Source organism: Thalia democratica, unplaced genomic scaffold (assembly GCF_965202585.1).
Source record: "Thalia democratica unplaced genomic scaffold, ktThaDemo2.hap1.1 HAP1_SCAFFOLD_721, whole genome shotgun sequence".
NCBI lineage: Eukaryota > Metazoa > Chordata > Thaliacea > Salpida > Salpidae > Thalia > Thalia democratica.
The window spans coordinates 17,501-27,500 of NW_028139705.1; the positions used below are offsets into that span (position 1 = coordinate 17,501).

The 10,000-nt window shown below is 28.6% G+C and overlaps 4 non-coding genes across 4 annotated transcripts in view; all 4 read left to right on the top strand.

Annotated features, from left to right (window-relative positions):
- LOC145846939 (U5 spliceosomal RNA) overlaps nucleotides 1-112 on the top strand; it is a 115-nt gene extending 3 nt beyond the window's left edge. The window contains exon 1 of the small nuclear RNA XR_014370960.1: nucleotides 1-112. This exon is cut by the window's left edge and continues 3 nt beyond it. This is a non-coding gene — a small nuclear RNA (U5 spliceosomal RNA).
- Nucleotides 113-1,830: 1,718 nt separating this feature from the next.
- LOC145846953 (5S ribosomal RNA) lies at nucleotides 1,831-1,949 on the top strand. The gene has a single exon (XR_014370972.1). It is a non-coding gene; the product is annotated as a 5S ribosomal RNA (ribosomal RNA).
- Nucleotides 1,950-4,804: 2,855 nt separating this feature from the next.
- LOC145846940 (5S ribosomal RNA) lies at nucleotides 4,805-4,923 on the top strand. Its single transcript, XR_014370961.1, has one exon. It is a non-coding gene; the product is annotated as a 5S ribosomal RNA (ribosomal RNA).
- Nucleotides 4,924-8,768: 3,845 nt separating this feature from the next.
- Nucleotides 8,769-10,000, top strand: part of LOC145846943 (small subunit ribosomal RNA) — a 1,808-nt gene continuing 576 nt past the window's right edge. Inside the window, exon 1 of the ribosomal RNA XR_014370964.1 lies at nucleotides 8,769-10,000. This exon is cut by the window's right edge and continues 576 nt beyond it. This is a non-coding gene — a ribosomal RNA (small subunit ribosomal RNA).

Genomic DNA, 10,000 nt, shown 5'->3' on the forward strand with positions numbered 1-10,000 from the left:
CTCTGGCTTCAGTTCAGTACACGAATGAATCTTTCGCCTTTTACTAAAGATTTCCGTGGACAGGAGCAATTTCAATGAGTCTTAACAGACTTTTTTTCGGCTGTCGACAGTCTTCTGACATCGGCAGCTTGCATACTATTTATCATACAAAAACATGGCTCAAGAAGAATTATTTTCCGGTTTTTCTTAGCTTCCAATTATGTGACAAAGAAAATTTCATAAAGAATTTTCGTAGGTTTTTTCACAGAATATGTTATTTTCATTTTAGTTGATGTTTTTATTTCATGTTTTATTTTCTAATGTACTTATTGGGTGCTGAAAGAGCCATAAAAACCTCATAATCGAACAATTTACTAAAAAATTATTAATATTGAAAGATTTAAATTTCGAAATAACCTACCTACGGTTAATCTACACGCGTTTAGAAGCCGTAAAAAAATATTTTCGACTTTGTAATGGACCAAACAAAAAATATAGAAAAAATTATCGAAAAAAAAAATCTTTTAAAACTTACCTTACGTTAGTCCTTATGCGTTGCGAAGCTCAAAAAAAATATTTTCGACATTATAATAGAACAAACAAAGAAAATAGAAAAATTTTCCAAAAAAATAAAAAGTCGAAATTCGAAAAAAGAAGAAAAGTGGTCCTTTTCTAGGAGTTTTTTATTCCCAAAAAATGGGTTGATGTCCCCGTAACCCCTAAAAAAAGGGGGTCGAAATAACATTTTTTCATCATGCTTCAAATGGGCTGAAAAATTTTTTACGGGGTCTCTGGACCAAACAAAAACGATCTGTCGAGTCAGAATTCCGAAAATCGAAAATTCCCGAAATTTCTGTACTTAAAAGGCGGGGCGCCCACTATCGACAAAAGTGTGCCAAAACCCACAAACGTTGTGTTACGCGCGCTAAGATAAACACAAGCCTGATTGCTGAAAATGTATTCTATTTGAATAAGGTAAGTATCAACATCAAGGAAGCAATTCCTTTATTATAAACTCATACTCTGATATGCGCTAATATTGCTCGTGAATTGTTATTTAGTTTAAAAATATAATTTATATTACTTTTATTTTATTTTAATTCTATATAATAACTATTTTATATTTTTATTAAAAATTTTCTTGTTCAGTTTCTAAGCAACCACAGTTACGTTTATATGTTTAATTCTATTGTATTCTATATTTATCGATAATTTAATAAATGTTTTAAAAGACTATTCTGGTTTTCCACGCTCTCTTCAAAAATGTGAGTTCTTTTAATTCTTCCACTTAATTATTCATTTTAAAGTAAAACAACTAGTTATACATATTATTATATTATAATGTATGTGTATTAGATACTATTATTTTATAACATAAACATAGATGAGTTATTAAATTAAACGTCAAATATTTTATTACCTAAAATTAAGTTAATCGTAAAATCTGATGTAGTATGAGATATTCTTTAGAAACTAACTATAAATATTCTTGAAGTAAAACAAAACCATCTATAAATAGAACAATGAGAAATAGTAAAACAAACTAAACACAACATGTTTATTTTAACATTGTTTTTTATTTAGTTTAATCACTTAATAAACTTTACTTCTAATCATAGTATTTAATATAGAATATAGTTAACAATCTTTTAAACAAAGTCTTAAATAAAGTTACAGGGAGTAATTGTAATTAAAACACCAAAAAAAAAGGTTTTAATAAAAAAAATACTTACATCAAGTTAAAATTTTATAAGGATTAATTTTAAAATATCAAATTGATTGTAAATCAAGTGCAAATAGGTTTTTTAAACAAACCGAAGGGTTTATAAAGGCTTGTAAACGCTTTCAAACGCCTACGACCATACCACACTGAGCACACCCCATCTCGTCCGATCTGGGAAGTTAAGCAGTGTCGGGCGTGGTTAGTACTTAGATGGGTGACCGCTTGGGAATACCACGTGCCGTAGGCTTTTGCTTTTTGAATTCATCTTTTTTGTACTATTTTTCTTTCTGACCTATTTATACTTATTACTCGTTTATTTACATTTCTTTAACGCTTAAAAGAAAAGTAAATTCTAGTTATTAGCAAATAAAAACGTAAGCCAATCAGATAACGTTATTTGCTGTTTAAACCAATTAGAGCGCTAAAAAAGTGGTTTGACCAGTTTGAGATATCGAAAAAATAATGGCACCATCTTGTAGAGTACAATTTTCTGAGTTAAAATTAATACAATTAGTCTTTTATACTAAAACTTAAAAGTTTTTTTGTCCAAAAACAAATAAAAGCGTGGCTACTTGAAAAATCAAACGAAAATAAATTTTGCACTTTTGTATTGTGAGTCATAATAAGTTATTTACTGTTACCAACAGATACTAGCAAAAGCTTTTTAAAGTTTTGTATTAACTTAATGTATTTGTAATTACTTTTACTTAATAGAAACTATTGAATTACGTTTACTTAGTTTACTTTTGTATGTGTATTAAATATATAGCAATTTTGCTTGAACTTAAATAAAGATTATTAAACTATTAAAAGAAAACTATCAAAGTTTACTAACTCAAAAGCTAAATCTTAGTTATATTGTTATAAACATTTATGTTGTAATTTACTAATAACTAAATGAGTTTATTTCAAACAAAAAGAATTAAATAATGTTATGTTATGTCAAGCCTACTATATGAGGTATATAGGTATATAAGGTATACAAGCTTATGTTTGAAAGTTATAATAATTAAAATAAAAATAAATATTTAGTTGGTAAAATTTGTATTTAATATGCTTTGAAATTAGAGTTAGTATAGATGTTTTTTTTTAAATATAATAAATATAAGTATTTAGTTACTAATAATAAACTAAAATACCAATTTTGTAGTTATTACAAAAAAAAAAACTTATCTTACTTAAAGTTCACTGTAATTGAAACATTATACAAAAGCTTTATAATTATAAGCTTTGAATAATTCTATTTGAATAAATAATAGATTCATAACTATATTCATGTTTGCATATTTAAATTATAAAAAGTTAGTGTTTTGTGTATTGACTTTATGATTATTTTATTTTAGTAACTGTTAGTTTTATACTTTAATAAAAGAAATATGGTTAACAAGTAAGTTAAAAATGAAAGAAGCATAAAAAAACACACTAATTAACTGCTTATTCAATAGTTTGATTATTTAATTATTTTTCTGTTATATAGTTTAATCGTATTGTATAAAAAATACAGAGGTTTAAAGTAAGTTTGAATAAAAATAAAACAAAACATATAATATAAGCATTAGTTAAAATACATAGTTTTTTTTTCTAAAAAAATTTAATTCTTTAATAATAAGTAGTAATTTAAATAAAAAATAATACAAGTAAAGTTATACAATATATATACTATAGTTTGTCAAACTAGGCAAACACTACTAGGCAAAAAACAAACTAGGCAAAAAACCTACAAAGTAGGCCACCACTACAATCCTATGTTCCAACTGGAAATTCAATGAGATCGTTACTGTACTTGTGATGAACGTTGATAATCCCCAAGATTGTAAGTCGAAGGCCTTACCCAACCTAACCAGCGCACTGGTTTTCTTACAACTGAATTAATCAACATTTATTATTGAATATAATCATTATTGATAGATAGAGGAATGTTGACAATCAACAACAGATTGTAGGTCAAAGGCATTACTCGACCCAAGTACCCACAACCTAGATTGAACAACATTTATTAGATAGATTTGTTTAATGATAGATAGAGGAATATTGTCAATCCACAACAGATTGTAAGTCAAAGGCATTACTCGACCCAAGTACCCACAACCTAGATTGAACAACATTTGTTAGATAGATTAGTTAGATAGATAAATAGTACAGTATAATCTCAAAGAATTTGAAGCCCGAACATTGAACGATAGTGGTGTTTCGTGACGACTAGCGGGATTCGATCTTACAACCTTCTGCTTATGAGTCAGCTGATAAGACCACTGACCCACCGCGCCACGACAAAGATAAAGAAATATTTTGCTATATAAATAGGTTGATTTTTATAATTTTGTTATACAGTGTCAATTACAGTGAACTTCAAGTAAGATATACAACAGTATATATATTTCCGAGTCTGACTTTGAGTACTTTTTATATATTATTAACAAGATTTTTTAGGAGTAATATCTGTTTAGTTCTTTAATATATCTTTAAAATAATAATATTTTTTAAGGTGTTTAAAACTTTTAGAAGCTGTATGTAATGTCTTTTAGTTTAATAGTTCTTTTAAATTAGTAAAAAAAATAAACATGGTTGAGTTATCAAATTAAACAAAATAGAACGTCAAGTATTTAATTACTAAAATTAATTTAATTAAAAAAAAATCTCAGGTAATCTAAAATGTCAGGAATTATTTAAAAATAAATATAAATTTAAAACTTATTATATTGAAAAGATTGATGAATAATACTCTTGAATGTATGCAATGTTTGTATTTGTAATGCAATAACATAAATGGATAGATCAATGACAAATTGTAAACATATTGTATTATTTTATTTTACGATTTTATTTTATTTATTTAATAATTCAATAAACTTTACTTCTACTTTTCCTGGTCTTAGGTAATTTATAGATAACAATTATTTAAACAAACACTTTTGTACAGTTACAATACAGTTTTAGTACAGTTTGGGAGTAACTGTTGATTAAAAAAACAAAAAAAAAGTTAATTCAGGTTAAAATTTTATAAGGAATAATTTTAAAATATCAAATTGATTGTAAATCAAGTGCAAATAGGTTTTTTAAATAAACCGAAGGGTTTATAAAGGCTTGTAAACGCCTTCAAACGCCTACGACCATACCACACTGAGTACACCCCATCTCGTCCGATCTGGGAAGTTAAGCAGTGTCGGGCGTGGTTAGTACTTAGATGGGTGACCGCTTGGGAATACCACGTGCCGTAGGCCTTTGCTTTTTGAATTCATCTTTTTTGTACTATTTTTCTTTCTGACCTATTTATACTTATTACTCGTTTATTTACATTTCTTTAACGCTTAAAAGAAAAGAAAATTCTAGTTATTAGCAAACAAAAACCTTAGCCAATCAGATAACGTTATTTGCTGTTTGCTTATTTGCTGTTTAAACCAATTAGAGCGCTAAAAAAGTGGTTTGACCAGTTTGAGATATCGAAAAAATAATGGCACCATCTTGTAGAGTACAATTTTCTGAGTTAAAATTAATACAACTAGTCTTTTATACTAAAACTTTAAAGTCTTTTTGTCCAAAAACAAATAAAAGCGTGGCTACTTGAAAAATCAAACGAAAATAAATTTTGCACTTTTGTATTGTGAGTCATAATAAGTTATTTACTGTTACCAACAGATACTAGCAAAAGCTTTTTAAAGTTTTGTATTAACTTAATGTATTTGTACTTAGTTTAAATTAATAGAGTTTATTTGGTTTACTTTATTATGTGTATTGAATGTGCTAGTATCTAAAAATAAATACAACTAAAACAAAACAAACAAGGAGAGTACTTGAATAGAACCAACACAATTTACAGACCAGTTGTGTACTAAATTTAAAGAAATTCTGAATAGTGAATATGCAATTATTATTATAAGTTCAAAGTTCACTTTAATTTAAATTAATGTATTTTGTAAATTGGTTTTATTTAATACGATAGTAGTGAATTACTTTATTTAATTTACTTTAGTATGTGTTGTATAACTTTATTTAAACCAGAAGCAAAACGGGATTATACTTTCAATAAACTACACAATTTACAGACCAGTTGTGTACTAAATAAAAAGCTATTGTGAATGGTGAATATGCAATTATTATTATAAGTTTATAAGTTCACAGTTTACAAAAGCTTTAGAATTTAGTTACTATTTTGTTCATATTTGCATATCTAATTTATGAAAAGTTAGTGTTATGTGTATTGGCTTTTTAATTTCTTTATTTGTAGAACTGTTAGTTTTATATTCTAAAGAAACATTTTTAAATAAATATGTTTAACAAGTAACTTAAAAATGGAAGAAATATATTGTATATATTGAACTATTTATATTTATTCTAGCTATTTGCTTAGTGTATTTATTAATGTGATTATTTTATTTTGTTGTTTGTCTTATAGTTTAATCGTATTGTGTTGAAATATATATATAACAAATACAGAGGTTTAAAGTAAGTTTAAATGAAAATAAAATAAGACATATAGTTGAAATATAAGTTTAAAAAAATAGTTTTTTTTTTTTTTTTTTTCTTTGTTTGTTTGATTGTTTGTTTATTATATAATCGCGACGTGTCATTTTATTACTTTTAAGCATACTAAATATAATAATAGGTATAGTTATAGGAAAAATTCAATTAGTTTCTAATGTAATAAAAAAGTTTATTTCCACAAATAAATAAATACCTGAAAAATCAAATGAAAAATAAATTTCGCACTCCTGTATTGTGAGTCATAATAGGTTATTTACTGTTACCAACAGATACTAGCGAAGGCTTTTTAAAGTTCTATGTTAATTCAATGTATTTGTACTTAGTTTTATTAAAATGACAGTATTGATGGTTACGTTTATTAAGTATGTTTATTTAACGTTATGTAACTCAAGTAAAACCAGAAGCAAATAAGGAGACTACTTTCAATAAACTACACAATTTACATACCAATTGTATACTAAACTTAAAGCTATTCTATTTTATTCTTGATAGTTATTTTAAAGTTATTAAATTATACAAATGTATTTTGTAAAGTAGTTTTATAAAGTTACTATAGTTTATTTAACTTACTATAGTATGTGTTATATAATTTTAATTAAACCAGAAGCAAAAAGGGAGACTACTTTAAATAAACTACACCATTTATTGTTATATATAACTCTAATAAAACCAGAAGCAAAAAGGGAGACTACTTTAAATGAACTACACAAATTAAAAATATATTATTATTTATAAATCAATCGTGTTGTGTTTCAAAATACATTTTTCAAATAATGTTTTACAAGTATTTATCAGTTATTTAGTTTTCTTTTTATAGTTTAGCCGTATTGTTTTATTTATTTGTTATTATTTTTATTTAATTGTTTGCTTATTATATTTATCGCCATGTGCTTAAAAAATAAAACAACTATAAAGGTTAAAAAAGTAAGTTTAAATAAAAATAAAATGAAACATACAAAATAAGCTTATGATTTTTTATTATTATTATTATTATTATTATTATTTTTATTTTATTGTTTGTTTATTATATCTATCGCCATGTGCTTAAAAAATAAAACAACTATAAAGGTTAAAAAAGTAAGTTTAAATAAAAATAAAATGAAACATACAAAATAAGCTTATGATTTTTTATTATTATTATTATTATTATTATTATTTTTATTTCATTGTTTGTTTATTATATCTATCGCGATGTGCTTAAAAAATAAAACAACTATAAAGGTTTAAAAAGTAAGTTTAAATAAAGATAAAATGAAACATATAAAATAAGCTTATGTTTGATTTTTTTATTTTACTTTTATTAAATTGTTTGCTTATTATATTTATCGCGATGTGCTTAAAAGAATAGAACAAATACAAAGGTTTAAATTGTAAGTTTTAAATAAAATAAAATGAAACATACAAAATAAGCTTATGATTTTTTATTATTATTATTATTATTATTATTATTATTTTTATTTCATTGTTTGTTTATTATATCTATCGCGATGTGCTTAAAAAATAAAACAACTATAAAGGTTTAAAAAGTAAGTTTAAATAAAGATAAAATGTAACATATAAAATAAGCTTATGTTTGATTTTTTTATTTTATTTTCATTTAATTGTTTGTTTATTATATTTATCGCAATCTGCTTAAAAAAATAAAACGAGTATTAAGGTTTGAAAAGTAAGTTTAAATAAAAATAAAATAAAAATATAAAATAAGCTTATGTTTTTTTTTTTTTTTTTTTTATTATTATTATTTTTATTCAATTTTTTGTTTATTATATTTATCGCAATGTGCTTAAAACGATAAAACAAATATAAAGATTTAAAAAGTACGCTTAAATAAAAAATAATACAAATAAAGTTTATTTATAATAAATATATATATATTTAAAACATTAAAAAAAGTAGTTTATACATATTTTTTTTTATTTATTTCTTTTAAACATATTAAATAAAGTATAAAAAAGTATTAAAACATTTAAACGTAGCATAAATAAGCTTAAAACATTAAAATAATCGAAAAGAAACAAAGAAATTGAAAAAAATCGGAAAAAATCGGCAAAAAAAGTTCAACAGCAACATTTGAGCATCATACACGTATGCATTACTTTACACTAGTGAGAGAGACGTGTTTGTGCGTTCGGTCGACTTGACGAGAAAGCGGGCTTAAAGCATTACTGTTTAGCACCCGAGGCGCGGCTATTGCAGCGGCGGCGAACGTGCTATGTAAACGCATTGGAGCAGCGTATGAAAAACTACAAGCGTCCAGCGGCGGTAGGCTTATAGCTTTGCGAAGTCGTCGAGACGAGTAGCCGACGCAGGCAGGCACGGCTCGAGGCGGGTAACTGCAGCAGACAGATGGCGTGTTGCTGCTGACGAGTTAACCGGCAGAAGGCAAACGGTTGGTCGGGAGAAAGAACAGTCAGTTGTATAGCTGCATGCTGCAGTCGACGCGGGCTGGCGCTTTAAACAGCAAAAGGCCGGCGCCGACTTTCAGTAACGTTCGCAAGGCTTTTAAGCCGAGTGATAGAAAAGGTCTGTATTTATACAGTAAAAACGCTCAGTCGAGCAACGGGTTTAAACGCCCTCGGATAGTTATCTGGTTGATCCTGCCAGTAGTCATATGCTTGTCTCAAAGATTAAGCCATGCAAGTGTAAGTACGAGCTCACGTACAGTGAAACTGCGAATGGCTCATTAAATCAGTTATGGTTCATTTGATTGTACGCTTTTACATGGATAACTGTGGCAATTCTAGAGCTAATACATGCGTAAAGCGCCGAACTGACGTGAGGCGCGCATTTATCAGACCAAAACTAACCGGCTTTCGGGTCGTTACAATGGTGACTCTGGATAAGCTTGCGGATCGCACGGCCTAGTGCTGGCGACATCTCATTAAAGCAACTGCCCTATCAACTATCGTCGGTACGGTATCGGCCTACCGAGGTTGTAACGGGTGACGGAGAATCAGGGTTCGATTCCGGAGAGGGAGCCTGAGAAACGGCTACCACATCCAAGGAAGGCAGCAGGCGCGCAAATTACCCATTCCCGGCTCGGGGAGGTAGTGACGAAAAATAACAATGCAGACCTCGTACGAGGTCCTGCAATTGGAATGAGTACACTTTAAACTTTTTAACGAGTATCCATTGGAGGGCAAGTCTGGTGCCAGCAGCCGCGGTAATTCCAGCTCCAAAAGTGTATATTTAAGTTGTTGCGGTTGAAAAGCTCGTAGTTGGATATAGGGACGGCGAGGTTGGTCGGTCGAAAGGCTAGCACTGGCCTTGTTGTTCTTGTTGGTCGGTGCCTTCGCGGTGCTCTTAACTGAGTGTTGCGGTGGTCCGGCAAGTTTACCTTGAAAAAATTAGAGTGTTCAAAGCAGGCTTTACGCTTGTATAATGTTGCATGGAATAATGGAATAGGACCTCGGTTCTATTTTGTTGGTTTTCGGAGCACGAGGTAATGATTAATAGGAACGGACGGGGGCATCCGTACTGTGCCGTTAGAGGTGAAATTCTTGGATCGGCGCAAGACGAACGACTGCGAAAGCATTTGCCAAGAATGTTTTCTTTAATCAAGAGCGAAAGTCAGAGGTTCGAAGACGATCAGATACCGTCCTAGTTCTGACCTTAAACGATGCCGACTAGCGATCGGGCAGTGTCGAACTTAAGAACTGTCCGGCAGCTTCCGGGAAACCAAAGTCTTTGGGTTCCGGGGGAAGTATGGTTGCAAAGCTGAAACTTAAAGGAATTGACGGAAGGGCACCACCAGGAGTGGAGCCTGCGGCTTAATTTGACTCAACACGGGAAATCTCACCCGGCCCGGACACAGCG